Source organism: Taudactylus pleione, unplaced genomic scaffold, assembly GCF_031769625.1.
Source record: "Taudactylus pleione unplaced genomic scaffold, aTauple2 ptg000041l, whole genome shotgun sequence".
NCBI classification, from domain to species: Eukaryota; Metazoa; Chordata; class Amphibia; order Anura; family Myobatrachidae; genus Taudactylus; species Taudactylus pleione.
The window spans coordinates 63,784,789-63,800,360 of NW_028284443.1; the positions used below are offsets into that span (position 1 = coordinate 63,784,789).

General features: G+C 36.8%; 1 pseudogene; it reads right to left on the reverse strand.

The window, feature by feature from the left end:
• Positions 1-2,383: 2,383 nt before the first annotated feature.
• LOC148538224 (single-stranded DNA-binding protein 3-like) overlaps positions 2,384-15,572 on the reverse strand; it is a 48,000-nt pseudogene continuing 34,811 nt past the window's right edge.

The following is a 15,572-nucleotide window of genomic DNA, read 5'->3' on the forward strand; positions in this document are numbered from 1 at the left end:
AACATGCCATATGCAAATACACTGCGTGAATGTGATATCCATCCAATTTAACAGTATGGTATTCAGTACAAATGACATCAGTGGAGCACTCACCGCCCAGCAGTTAAGCTACATGCCATAGCGTATCTTTCATTAAAGAATACCATGGTACAACAAGGTCCAGCCATCACGTAATATTCCATGGTGTGACACAGAGGCCTGAATGGCATGCTATGAGCAACAAACTAGCTGGGCCCACAAGTATATGTATATTGTATATGTCTTCTTGGCAGCAGGACCTATTTGTTGGTGGTCTTGCAAATGGTAAAAGAAATAATCAAAATAATCACAGATGTGACTTTATAAAGATATTTAAAGATTTGTACCATGACTGGGAACACTGAATAAGTGTGCTTGGTGAAATAAAACCAAAGGGATATTTTTCCATAATTAAAGGAGAGTGCTCAATTATTGTAAAGAATGTTTAACTATCTGGAGGAGATCTTTCAGCGGTCAATGTGATGCACCCCTGCTAATGGAACACTGTTACATAAGTGCATGCTGTATTTGGATTGTGTTTTAAATATATATATATATATATATATATATATATATATATATATATATATTGTACTGTACTTCGGTCGAGGGCATTAATGCCAAAGTTTGGTTCTATAAAAGATAACAAGCCGCTAGAACAGTGAGCAGTTATAACATGACAGGGTGGGTGGCGTGTGGGACTCAAGCTGCAGCCACCTCCACATGGTGAGTCCAGGAGTGGTGCATGTATTTGTTTGCAACAAGTTGAGAGCTGCAGCGCAGCAGATACCCTACTACTGCATTTTAGATGATACGTCTATGTTGAGCGCACTATATGATACTATACGGTGAACAGAGCATGTATTACAAGTCAAAACTATTGTATTTTGCTACTTAGCAACAAACAGTATGAAAAAATGCACTGCCAGAGCACTTTTGCGGTGGTTTTCTGCGGGCATGCGTAAATACAAAATCTTTAGGCGCCAATTGACCGACTAAGATATTATCCGATTTTGAAAAACTAAATGGCAATCATCTTCTTGAGTGGTCTCACAGTATTTTTGTTCGACCCTCACAATCGATGCAGAAAGTTTTTTTTCAACCCACCTTCATGTGCAATTCCTTCAAAAACAATGTAGAAGCAGATTACACCTATTTCATATGTTAGACTAGTGTATTTTTTATATTTATATTTTGGTACTGAATATACCTTTTTTTAAATGTACCACTGGAACACTTTTTGAATGCACCACTTGAACAAGATAACATTTTATTTGTGCATCACCTGTATAGATATGCAGCTAGACTTACAAGTAATAGTACTCAGTAATTGACAGAATAATATGGGACTTCTTTTCTAAGAATACCAATTTATAATCTCTAATTTAGTGCTTTTTATCAAGCCTGTAAGATAAGCTACTGAATCAAGTGTTGTATTGTATGAGGTAAAGAGAAGGATGCAGTTCCTACAAGAGAGTCTGCACAGTGGAGAACATTGAGAAAAAATATATAGTCTTTTTTGGAGGTGTTTTCGGATTGTATGAAAAAAACAAAAAACATTTGGTAGGGAAGTGGGTAAATAAAAATCTCAGTTCATTCCAAAAAAAAAAAAGCTAAAACTAAAGCCACATGAAGTTCCCTATTTCAGTTAATCTCCTTGAATATCATGTCACAGACATAGAACATTGGGAGGAAAAATTAAAAAATAAAATTACAATTGGATTCATAACTAATGCGCATGCACACGACAGAGGGAGCTCTGTCATGCGCAAGCGCGAGACCAGCATAGCGACGGCAAAGCTGTCGCTATGGGTCTCGCACCAAAGGGGGTGTGCTGTTGATGGTGAGTGACAGCACGCCCCCTTTGGTGGGCATGCCATGGGCATTGCTGCCCAGACAGAGGCGTTCTCATGGGGACGCCTACCGTCTGGGTCCGGCCCCACTGACATCACTAGTGATGTCAGTGGGAGTGCTTTTTGCTCTGATAGAGCCAAAGGCACTCCTCGGCTTGCGGCAGCGAGACCCTACTGCAGGGTCTTGTCGCAAGCCCGATGGTCGCGATGGTCATGACAATCGCGACCATCTTTTTGGCCGCTCGCATAAGCTGTGGGTGGTCACCCACAGCTATGCGAGTGGCCAGGAGGCCACTCCATTTTTAGGTAGGAGGGCCCTGATTGCTCTTGTCAGAGCGTCCGGCTTTAAATCAGGCCCTGTGTTTGATGGAATAAAAAGTTTGGTGCTTTTTATTGCATGAAACTGAACTGAGGGCAGCTGTTCCATTCATTTCTACAGCTCCGTGCACAAATCTCTTATCCCATCACCGTGACCATCCTAGCAGTAGCCAATAGGAATATTGTCCCTGTTGTCACACTGTCATGCTGGGAGAGTAATTGTGATTTAGCAAGAAATGATGAAAATTTCCTCCTAACTCTCGCAGTGTTCCTGGAGGATTACTAATGCTACTTATGTTATTTGGTGAATTCTTAGGAAGTCCATCCATGTCACCAGACCCGTTTATATGATGAAGTTCCATCCCGCCCATTCCTCCCATAGGTCCATCTGAACCAGGGGTCCATTGGGAAGTTTTGAATGGTTCCCTGTAGGAGGACCGGGATTTATCATTGTGTAAATATTGTCACTTGAATTTGTTAACTCTGCAGGACTGGGCATAAACGGTGTTCCTGGAGGTCCTCCGCCACCAGGGGGCCCCACATAAGACGAAGAATGAATGGAATCGAGACGAAGAATATGGAATCAAGTTTGCACTATTGGGGTTTGGCTATGGCCTGCCTGCTCCAGGACCCATTTTCATGCCAGGCCCTAAGGAATTGGGTGGTGGTCTCATGCCACGTCCTTAATTCTGCAATGATAACCAAGGATCAGACTGAGGTCCAGGACCCATGGGGCTTATTTGTCTAGGAGGATTCATCCTCTGCATGGATCCTCCCATGCTCGGGTGTCCTTGTCGCATCAGGTACATGGAATTCAGTAACAAAAGCTGTGCTCCTGGGATGCCACCTGGTGGCTGGCTATCCATTCTTATGTGTGGCCAGGGCCCATCTCCACAATGAGGGGACAAAACAGTAAAATTGCTGGTCTATGATTGCTGGTCTATGTATCTTATACATAAAATTCATTGTTCTGTCTGTGTGTTTGTTTGTCTGTCTGGTTATGCATTGGGACACCCCTGCACTGATTGGGATGAAACCATCATGAGGTGGACCAGTTGGATCCTGGCCAGGTTTCAGGGCATTAGGGTCCTGGTCAGACCACCCATTGGTGTACGCTGGCAAAACTTTCTCCCAGGGAGCCTGTTCTGAGACTTCCACTAGATGGATTTGGATGACAATTTCACAGAGTGGTAACATTGGACCTCAGAAGACATACTAGAGGGTTGAGGTCCCATTTGGATCTCCAAAATTGTTGTATGCTGGGCAGAACTTTGATCCCGGGAGTCTTTTCTGGGTCTTCCACTGGATGAATTAAAAAAAAAAAAAACTCACAGAGGGGTGGCAATTGGTCTGGGATGCCTAATAGAGTGATTGGGGTCCCAGTTGGACCTCACGGTGGAGTATGCTGGGCAGAACTTTCCTTATGGGTGTCTTGGAATAACTACTAAGCTGCTAATTATTTTTAAAATATTGACAGCGACATCCAGTTCATTGATAATAACATAAATGGAAGATTTATACCTGGACAACATTGAGTACTTCAACTAGTATAATATATATATATATATATATATATATATATATATTTTTTTTATTATTATTTATATATATAATTGATTGAAATTATTTGTACAGTAAACTGATTTTTTTATCTAAGAGATTAATTATACCAAACTGAGGCAGCACATCCTTCTCCTTTTTATTATATGAACCAAACTACACCAATATACATCTCCTTGTTTATCTTAAAATATCTCCCATTTCAACCCCTCTGCTTAGAATCTTTTATGCACACATTACCTGCTCCCATCCAAAGTTACAGGATGTATTTCAGGCTGAACCCATTCTGTGAAATGCCCTCCCAAGCACAACAAAGCTTTCTTCCAATATTCAAGCATTTAAGCATACCCTGAAATCTCACATCTACAGACAAGCTTTTCAAATATTGGACCCTTCCTCATAACATCTGTAAACAATTCTACTAATTACATCCCCTATAGACAGTTCACACATAACTTTAAAAATGTTTCCTTTCTACCCTCAAACACATCCCAGTGACTTAAGGCCAGATTTGATGTGTGACTAAATCATGTGACCCACTAAGAATGTATGTAACCTGGATGGATCAATTTAGAATATGTAGCACTTATCCTCTTGAATCTAACATATTTTTCCCTATTGATTGTAAGCTTTTGAGCCTCTTACATATTTGTCTTTCTCTTTTGATTCTGTATTTTTACTGTTTTGTTCCCTATTTTAAAGTGCAATGGAATATGCAGGCACTATACATAGATGTTAATAAACACATAAATTGGAATGGGGTGGTATAGCAAATAGAAGTAATTACCAGAATATATATTTCATGAACTTTGTATGTATAAAGCAACTGACCTATGTGTGTTAGTGTGTCATGTATCAAAATGGATGCCAGTTACTATGTCCTATACATTTCTTGTGTCTGTACTGAATAGGGGCTGTTGTGCAGAAAGAGGGGCTGATGTGTAGAAAGAGGTTTATGACCACTGAGCTCTTTGAGGCCAGCCCAGACCAGGAATGTGGCAGATAACATTCTATGTCCAGCTTGACAGATGTTGTGTTCGGCTTGAAGCTTTCCAATGAGTGGATGTTGCACAGTGGATCAGGAAAGAGATAGTATTTTTATGAGGTAATTCCTAAGTAATGAAAGAGCATGACAGGATATTCATAAAGATTTGTGGTATGCTGATACAACTGCCTCCTATCTCCTGTGCAGACAGCTATACGATGATTCAAACAGACGCTTTGCAAAAATGTGATAAACTTGCCTATAGAAAGTCTGACAAAAGAATTTGCGTGAGTCACAGAGGACTAATTAACATTTTCATTGGGAGAATTAGCCAGAAAGGTAGGGCTAAGAGGGAACCTGCGCAGCATAAGAATCCAATTCTCCCTTTGCCTGTTTTTCAATCTTATGGAGAAGTCTGTGCAGACTACATTGGTTCATTCATCCTAAGTGATCTCAACATGGCAGTATTTTCATATTTCTTATAAGTGAGATAATCTGTTTTTATTCCTTTTCATTTTTTTTATTATTTTGGATAGTAATCTGTGTTTCCTCTATGTAAACTTTTTTTTGTATTTGACGGATTGGGGAAATTTTTCATTCAGTTTAATACCCTTAATCTTAGTGTGCTTTCTGATGCTTTTTCCAGGTACCTATATACCTGCAGGATTGCTAAGGTTTATGTTACATATATATATATATATATATATATATATATATATATGGGACATTATATTTTAAAAATTAATAATTATGTGAAAGTAGTATCTAAGGACTACTTGCAATGAACCCTTGATGGTGGCAGCTGATTCATGTTATTCACTCTAAGTGCTAATGTGCCCATTAAACACTGACAGTGGTTACATATTGAGGTATCTGGGGTCTGGCTGATCATGACAGGTGGTACTATTGGTCACCATCTTATTTTGACACAATCAACATCATCCTCATTAACTTTATGAAATACAACTCATTCATCATTTTATGAAGGTGTGGTACAAAATGCTGACAGGTAGAATGTTCGACATGGAACCTAACCCTATCCCCTGTCCACTGTAGTGTTGACATTGTGACCATCAACATTTACAATATCAACATAAATATAATGTCAATATTCTGTTCATGTCAACATTGTCAAAGTCAACATGTTAACTGTCAACATAATGTCCATGTTGATCTTCAGACCATGTTGACATTCTGGTCTACATATACTGAATGTCGCCATTCTGAATATCAACATAATCACATAGCACTTTAAGACAACATTAGACTGTCCTCGAGATTCTGTGAATGCACAATTTCTCCCTCTTCCTCATTTTTCTTTTCAAGCACTGACATGGCTGTTTTGAAAGTGAAACGCTTAGTTAAACTTTTGTAGTTTCCAATAATGCAATAATGCAAATGATAAAGTCACAAGTTATTTTCACAAGTATTCACAAGTTATTTTCAATAGTAAATCTATGTGAAATATGTGTCTAATTTGGTACTATTAAGTAGTAAGTTTTGAGAAAATGTTAATGAAAACTGATCAAATGTTATGGTCAAATGTTATGTTCACAACTACTTCATGAATCCTCTTTGCAACATAATTTCATGTCATGAGACTGCAATAAGTACAATAATTTCTGCATATATATTCTCACAATATTTTAAATTATATTTGTCAAATATTTTTATGTTAACAGTAATTAACAAAGATCCTTGATGAGGTCTTAATCCAAATGGTCACAGTGGAATTTAATGAAATTACTTCTATTTAAACTTTGGATAAAACTTTGAGAAATGATAACTTGGAAAACTGGTTCTTGGGAAATCATTAACTATCCAAAGATAACATCTAGAATTCAATATTTATTTTCTATAGGCTTTTTAGTGTGTGCAAAATCCTCCCACAATGTTCAACATTTCCTGTGGATTCCCAAATGATAATAATAGCCTTTATATTTTCTTTAGGAGCTAAATTCACAGTGATAGTATGCATAAAGTCTATGTTTTATGTGCACATTTGAAATCTAGTGAGGGATTGCTGGATTCATGGGATTTTCTGTGGATATTTTACGTGATGTTCTATAAATGCAATCCAATAAAAACTAATTTGGATAAAGTTTCATTGAATGTAGACTTTATTTTTTTACTAAGTAATCCTTTGGTTTTTATTTATAGGTCAATCATATCCCTATGTGCTAGCTTTAAAAATATGTAGGGTTTTACAATTATTATTTAAATTCCTACATTTTTATCCTGTACATTTAACAGATAACTAAACATGTCCAGGTCATCATTTACAGTATTTCATACCATTATCCAAATTCTTCCAGACCTATATTGTGCCATACAAATATGTGATATACAGTATTTACTAAAACCTCTATAAAGAAAAAGTGATGGTGTTGCTCATCACAACCAATCTAATTGTAACTATCAAGTAAATAGAATGTACTGTACTGCAGTAGATAAATAAGACAGTAACTATAAATTGGTTGCTTGCAATGGGAAACACTGCACCTTTTAATTGTAAGGACTTTTTCTAAATCTATTCCCACTAGTGTTCCATAAATGTTGTTATATAACTTTATCACACAGGCAAAAGATTCAGAAGGTGTTTATGGAATGTGTTAAATGATGTATTTAGATTATCCTGAATTTGCAATGTATTACAAAGTAGACCAGATTGTACTGAATTTCATGGTAAAATAAATTAAATGGAAAGGTCCAGCATTAATAATGTCATATATATTTGTGTTATTATAGAAAAAGTATTATCTGCATTAAAAATAAGAGATGTTCTTGGAAGCAGGAATTTATGGTTATTTATTGATGTTTTTCTTGGGGAATTTTAAATGTAATACCATTCATAGGGAACACTATCACCAATATGATATACAGTATTATAAATTAAAATTCTTCATACTTGAGGATGCCATAGAATTATGTTTGCTCTTTAAAGATTATTTTTGATCCCTGCTTTTTAGAAAAGTTACTGATATAAAAATCTGGTAAAAATGTTCGTTACTATAGTTTCAAAAGTGGCTCAAGATTTGACACTACAGGAATTGTCCTCACACACTTTTTCTACTTCTGGATTAATCACTAAAATCTTCATTAAGATAAATCTCTTTGCAGGTCTATAGAGTTTAATGTTGATCATTAACAAATGTAATTATCTAACTCCAAATTTGGAAAAAAAAAGTTTTCTGTGTCATATTTTATCTGTTGAACACATTAAATACAGTATGCTAATTTTCTAATCTCTTATTTGAAATTATTTTGAAATTAATACTCTATGTCATCTGTTTGTTGAAGTCAACCTTTAATCATTATAATTAGGGATGTGCACTGACCCCCATGTTTTGGTTTTGGATCTGTATCTCCTTCAAGGTTTTGGATCTGGATTTGTTTTTGCTATACCACCTTCAAGTGTTTTGGTTTTGGATCTGGATTTTTAAAAACAAAATAGATAAAAAGTTTTAAAAACTGATAAAATCATGTAATTTATGCAATCTAAAACCCGAAATTTGGATTTAAAATCCGAATTCTAAACCGCAAAAAGATCAGAACCGTGACCTAGATGTATCCGATTCTCTTTAGAAGATCAGAACCGCTTCTCGGATTTACCTGGATTCACAAAATTTGGGTGGATTCGGATTTCTGGAGAATAAAATCACATAAGTATTTGTCATGCTTTGCAATTTGGGATTTGAGGATTTTTCGACAGGAAAAGGTGTTCCTTGCAAAGTAGAGGGTATGCGCATTAGTGTGTCTGAGCAGTGCAGAAATTAAAAAAAAGTTATGTGATTCAAGATTGCAATTATCTCTCCAAAAAAACAACTTGTATTTTGCATCAGCTCATCTGTATGTCTTGTACTTTTAAAAGCACCTCTATGTTGGACAGAGATGAGCAGTGTAACTAGTAGTAGTCAAATGACAAAACAGTCCCAATATCTCCTCACACTGAAAATTAATTTAATAAACAGAAAAAGCTAAGCCCAGAATTATTTTAGGAGAAATAAAAAGGAAAATTTTCAACCTACAGTAATATAAGGTGTTGGACTCCTTTTAAACTTTCGTAGAGTGCTTCTAAAGACTTTTCTGCTATTCCTTAAACCTACATGTAATCCTAGTATAAAGAGGCATTTCATGTAGGAATGCAATTTAATATGTGCTGGGAATCACATCCTTAGCGGTTTATCTTGTTTTGTGTCAAGATACATACTCTAAATATTTTATGCTATGAACATAGGTTCACAGCCCAAAATGCATAAATTGCCCATTTGCTAAAATGACCATTTACTACTTGCACCATTTGCCCTGTGTTTCTATGTGCATGGTGTGTAAAGTGGCAAAATTAAATAAATACACTACTTAATTGCTATCTTTAAAGGTGTTGTCCTGTCTTATATCTGGAGCATACAGAAAAAGTGACAACTTCAAGTTAAAGAAATCATACTTTTAAAAATACAAAACACAGAGAAGCATCATAACAAAATTCTAAATATAATTATAAATATTTATTTTCCTTTTATATGATTAATAACATTTAATTTTATACTCATTTATGCACAACATATTAAAATTATAGAAATTATTTCAATAATGCATTTTTACTGAAATCAGTTTTACAAAAATGAAAGCATAGGAAAAGAATATATGAAAGTCTAGAAAAATTTCCTTTCATCTTTCTCCATAGCCTTTGGAAACACTGCATTAAGTAAAAGGCTTATACAGTATTTAAAAAATCTAACATGTTTTCAATTAACTTTTTCATAATTGAACTACATTATTTATGTCTTAAAATGTATTTATTTTTTTTAAAAGCATTTTATATATTTTTCAATAGTACAAAATAGAAAGTATTTACATTGGGACGATACATTTTGTCATCAACAGGTAACCAATACAAGAATAATACAGTGTACAAACATAAGGATGACTCAAGAAGCAGCTAAATGACAAAAGTACTCCGCATGATACATCCATGTATCAGTAAAAAAGTCTTTGTGGTCCATAAGGCAGAAGTCACAACAAGACAAAAAAATACTACGGTGATCCTGCAGTAGCATGGGCTGAAGCATAACACAGGATTAAGATATGGGAAAGCAATACTGTATATGTGAAACACAAGTTTTAATGACCTGCATAACACAAACCAATACCAGCAGAACCATCAAAAAATAATTAAAAAAACCAGAAAGATGTAGGCAATAAAGGGGGAAAAGGGTGGGGAAGAGGGGGGACAAGACAAAGGGTCTTAGCTTAAAGCATATGTTTTCCATTAACTAGATGACTAATGTAATAAGGCATTTAAAAAGAGAATAGAAATGTACTGCAAACTGAAGCATAAATAATCATGAGACCTGTCTGAGAAGGTACCAAGTGGTGGATTCAAACATCTTCTGGATCTGTTGTTGAACAGTAGGGTCTAACTTAACAGAATAGTTTTCCCACTTTTTATAGAAATGCTCCACCCCCATCTCAATCTCCGGCAATGCGGCCTGGCGATCATAATAAATCAGTTTTAGCACTACAGCCTTAACCTCAGCAAGTAAAGGGGTTTTTTTTTATCCAATGCGTCAAAATCATCTTTTGAGCCACCATCAAAATAACAGAGAGTGCCGGAACTATATGTTTAAAATTAGAGCCCAAGTTCCAATGTGAAAAATTTAGAAACAGACAGGGAATAGGAAGTTTGATCAGATTGATAGAAAATACTTGGTTTATAAATGCTACTACCTTATCCCAAAAATGACTTATTTTGCTGCATTCCCAGAAATTGTGGAAGAATGAAGCATCCATCGCACCACATTTTGGACAGTAACCAGATTCACCCGGGACTATGTGTTTTCTCTGTGCTTGCGAGACATATGCTCTGTGAAGAACTTTTAGGTGAACCTCCTGTAGATCCATTGAGTGTAAGTAGTTCAAAGAAGTGGAACAATGCTGTAACAACAATTCAGAAGGCTCCAGTGAAGGGATATCATTGACCCAATTTTTCAGTGTACCAGCCCAAGGGAAGTGTTTTTTTTATTTCTAAGTAAAGATTGGTATAAATATCATATCCTAAATGTATTGGTATGGCTAAAAGACAAAACCGACAATATATTATCAGAGTCACCATTTGTGGCAACAGTCAAAGTGGTGGGTCTCGTCTGAGCAAAGTGCCTAATTTCTAGTTACATAAAGAAGCACTTATGAGGAATGCCAAAGGTTTCCCGCAAATAGTCAAATGTGCGGACAGAACCTCCAGGGTCAAAGATATCCCAAATGGCAGCGATGCCAAGCTGTTTCCAGGTCTCAAATACATCCCTTTCCAAACCAGGAGGGAAATAGGGATTACCCCAGAATGTTTCTTATTAATAGTGCACCATGCCTTGTAAGTATGTGAGAACAATTTATTGGAAACTATTGTGCAAGGAATCTGTTTATTTGGAGTATGCAATAGAGCACTAGGAGAGTATGGATAAAAAAGGGCTTCTTTTATGTGACAATTAGTAAAATGAGTGTTCGGCAGGAGCCAGTCTGAAATGTATTTGAAGAGAGCTGCCTGGGCAAAGGCAGAGACATCTGGGAGGCTGAAGCCAGCCTCTGACTTAGGTAAAATCAGTTTGGCATATGCGATATGGGGCTTCTTAGCATTCCAAATAAAAGTGGTAAAAAGGCAGCGAATGTCTTTAGCATCAGATATAGATAATGATAAGGGAAGCATCTAAAGGATATAAGACAATTTTGGGAATATGACACTTTTAATCACTGATATGCGACCAGATAGTGATAAAGGCAAAGACATCCAATTAGTGATCCAGGCTTTAATCGAGGACAGCACCATTTTAAAGTTTACAGAGTAGAGGGAAGATAACACCTTTGGAATGAAACCCCCCAAATATTTTAGAGGAGAGCTGCAGCAGGAGAAATGTGATAGAACAGGATTAGAACTAAAATAGGAATAGTCAGTGGCTAAACACAATAGCTTAGACTTGGAGTAGTTAACTCTGAAGCTGGCAAACGTACCAAAACTATCAATAAGAGCAGTAATAGCTGGTAAAGGTTGGAGAGGGTTCGATATAAATAGAAGCATGTCATCAGCGAAGAGGCCTAATTTGACCTCAAGGCCAGTCACAGAAATGCATATAAAAAAGGGGAAGCCTGTAAGGCTATTGCTAAGGGCTCCAAGGCTATAGAAAAAATTAGGGGTGATAGGGGGCAGCCCTGCCTTGTACCTTTAAATATAGAGAGGGGGGAAGATAATTATTGCTTAAAATTTGGGATTATGAACCAGAGTAGAGGGATTGAAGCATAGCGATGAAAGCCCCTGTGGCACCAAAGCAACAAAGAGAGTCAAAAAGGTGTTCCAAGGTAAATACATAAAATGTATTTAAAGAAGTATGCAAATTATCTTTCTACTTCAAATATGCACTTTTTTAATCAAATGTGAAGAGAGAAGGGCATGAAAACTGCCAATCCTACAAATTAAAAGATACAGTAGTATAAAGTGGGAAAGTATGCCCTGAAATGAACACATTATAACAGTGTGAACTTTCAATCTATGCTATCTAGTATACAGTGGCAATGACATTGAAGCTCTTTGACGCTTTTGCTGTTCTCATACTGTAGTAGTGGTATGGAGTGTACAACATCCACAATTACTATACTAGGCAAAGTTTTGTGGAAAGAAAGGGCTAGGGCATCAAGGTAAAGATGTGAAGACTTAAATCTGCTATTGTTTTTATGTTTGCTTAAAGGTACCAATAAATAATTAACTAATTAAATTTGAAGAAAAAAAAATATTTTTTTATTTTCTTATTCTTAAATTATTATTTAGTTATGAATTTCGTTTTTTTGCTATAAATACACCAACTATGTATAAAATTGATTCGGACTTTTTTCTAGTTCCAAGAAGTAGAAAAAAATGCTTGTTCATGATTCTACACATTTAGAAACACAAAGCATCCATGAAGAAGAAATTCAGGAATTTCCTCCTTTCAGTTTCTTTTTAACTTCTTTTTATTTATTTGTCCTCCTAAATTCATATTTATTCCCATCCCCTACATTCAGTAATATCATTTATATATTAATTTGTTTTTTACACTGTTAGAATTAATGGCATTAAAATTGCACTCATTATTATGCTGTATTTACTATAAATATTCAATTATATATTGGCCATGCCTGGACTTCAAATAACAAACAGCACCCTTTCCAAGATAGAAAATGGCCACCATATAGTTAATTTAGGCTTTCATCTCAGCATTAACATGGCCACCGTCAAGTGGGCATAGAATTTTGTCCAACCAATAAAATGGCCACCACTACATATATGTGCTATGAATAACTAGCCTCTTTCCCAACCAAGAAAATGGCCACCGCATAACTGAATGCAGGTTCCCTGCACAATCAAAAAGGCCGCTGCCTTGTGGGTACAGGTTTCTGTCCCACCAACAAAATGGCCGCCGCTATATAGAATCGGACATTTGAGCAACTTCTTTCAAGCCCTTGCTTTATATAGATACAGCCAGGCTGGCGTTTTAGCCACTGACATGTGTGGAGGCACATCCATTATGTAATCCCACTGCTTTCTGTGGGGGATCGCGAACATCATTGATGATGCCATACATAATGGCCGCTGTGCACTGCGCATGCGCAGAAGCCGTTTTTTGCCATTTTTGATGCTAATTGCAGCAGCATAACTCCCCCTTCTTAGGGGATAAATAGAAGGCACTCCACAGACCCACACTACTCCTGAAGAAGACCCCAGAGGATGAAACACATTGAGGCCATCTGACCCAGGCTCTCTGTTTCTTTGGATATTTACCTAAGAGGACTGGGTACCTTTTTAAAAGATAAGCACATTTCTTACTTTTCTATATTGTGTACTAGGTCTCCCCCTACCTTATAACCCAATAAAAACCCTTGTTTAAATGATGAGGGATTATCTGTATCTAGCTCGCAAACACTGAACATTTACACTCCAAAGAGGGATTGTTAAAGGGTACTAGGAGATATCTGGAGGATGACATACTACAGGCTATTAAACTAGCATTATCTGGTACGCAGTCTCTATATATAATCACTGTACTAATTTTAAGGAAATACTACACTATATATACTCTCTCTCCTATGAGCTTATACAAGCTCTTTATAATGTGATCCAGCTGAGGACATCCCATTTAAATCCATTGAGTGTGGATGACCTATCCCTGGATTTCAGATAAGCTTAAAAGATTTTATTTTTGGTACGCACACTTATTCTCACGAGCACCTGTTACTACTTGACTAGAAATACTACACTGCAAACAAAAAGTATGGTGGTCGCTCACATCAACTTAATGACATTGCACAGGTGCTTGTAAAGGGTGGGGTTTACACTGAGCTACAGAAAAAAAGGGTGATTTTCCCTCCAGCACACTGCAGCAAATCAAAAATACATGAATCCTACATGATAATAGAAATTCAGAGTTATTGGTTTACATACATTTGCAAATATATGAATAAGCGCTGGGCCAACGTCAAGGCTCCTCTATACCAGTGTCCCTAACATTATGGGGTTCACATCCGAGCCGCAGGGAACCCCAAAAGAATCCAGCCAAGGACTATCCCCAGGGCATCACACAAAAAATGGAAAAAAGGTGAAAGTGAAGTGTAAAGTATAGTTGTGTAAGGATAAATCAATAAGTGTTAATGTTAAGGGGTTAAAATTACATAAATAATAGACAAACAAATAGAAAGATGATAAAAAAAATCTATGTGAATTAAGTGGTGAAGCCCTGAAAAAAGGCCCAGCCAGAACAACTTCGGGGGCCCCACGCCCAAATGCTTACCCCAAAATAATTGCTGCTACCTAATTGATTGCAAAATTTTATTGCATATATATATATTATCAATAATTTGGAGTTGTGAACCTGAGATTTGTCTGTTTTTGTGCCTGCAATTAGTCTCATCAGGTAGCACCTTCCATTATATATATATTACAGGGTGTGCAGTCCAGAAATCTTTCCCATATACTCCATTTAATGTACTTTATTGCACACCTGAGGGAAAGGAGACGCCCTCAGTCTGCCCTATCACCCCTACCTTTTTGGTTTAAATGGAGTCTGGTATAGTATATGCACACTGGTATTAGGCACAATTCTAGGTAAGTCCTACAAGTTATATACTGTAGTGCAACTTCAGTTCATTTTTGGGGCGGGGGTCCCCCTGGATTGCCTTTGTTGATCTGTTTCAGGGCACCGCATTATAACACATTTTTCGTTTATAACACATTTTAACCCTTCACTGTTTGTTTATTATATATGTACTTCACTTTTTTATTTTCATTCTTTATATGCAGCTGTGGCTGCTCTTAACTATCTCTTTTACACTGCACTATTCTTACTATGGCAGTGCCCTTGGGTGGCTTAGCTGGGCCAGTTTGGGGGTGTCCTGCGCCCTGGATTTGAATCCTAGTACGTTAGGGACCTACCCTAAAGAGGTTACCTGGATGTGGTGGGTAGGCCCATAACCTTTGCCAAGATTATGCTAAAAACCTAAACCAAAATTTAATTGCATTTATATATTATCAATAATTTGGAGTTGTGCACCTGAGATTTGTCTGTTTTTGTGCCAGGTTTTAGGGGGGTTAGATACCCATTTGGATGACCTGTTGGTGTATGCTGGGAAGAATTGTGACCCAGGGAGCCTGTTCTAGGCCTTACACTGGATGGATTTGGATTAAAACTTTACAGATGGGTAGAAAATTGGTCTGGGATGCCTAACTTATTAACTTGAAGATTATACCCCAGTCAGAACACCAGTTGGTGTACACTGAGTAGAACTTTGACCAGGGGAGCCTGTTCTGGGCCTTACACTGG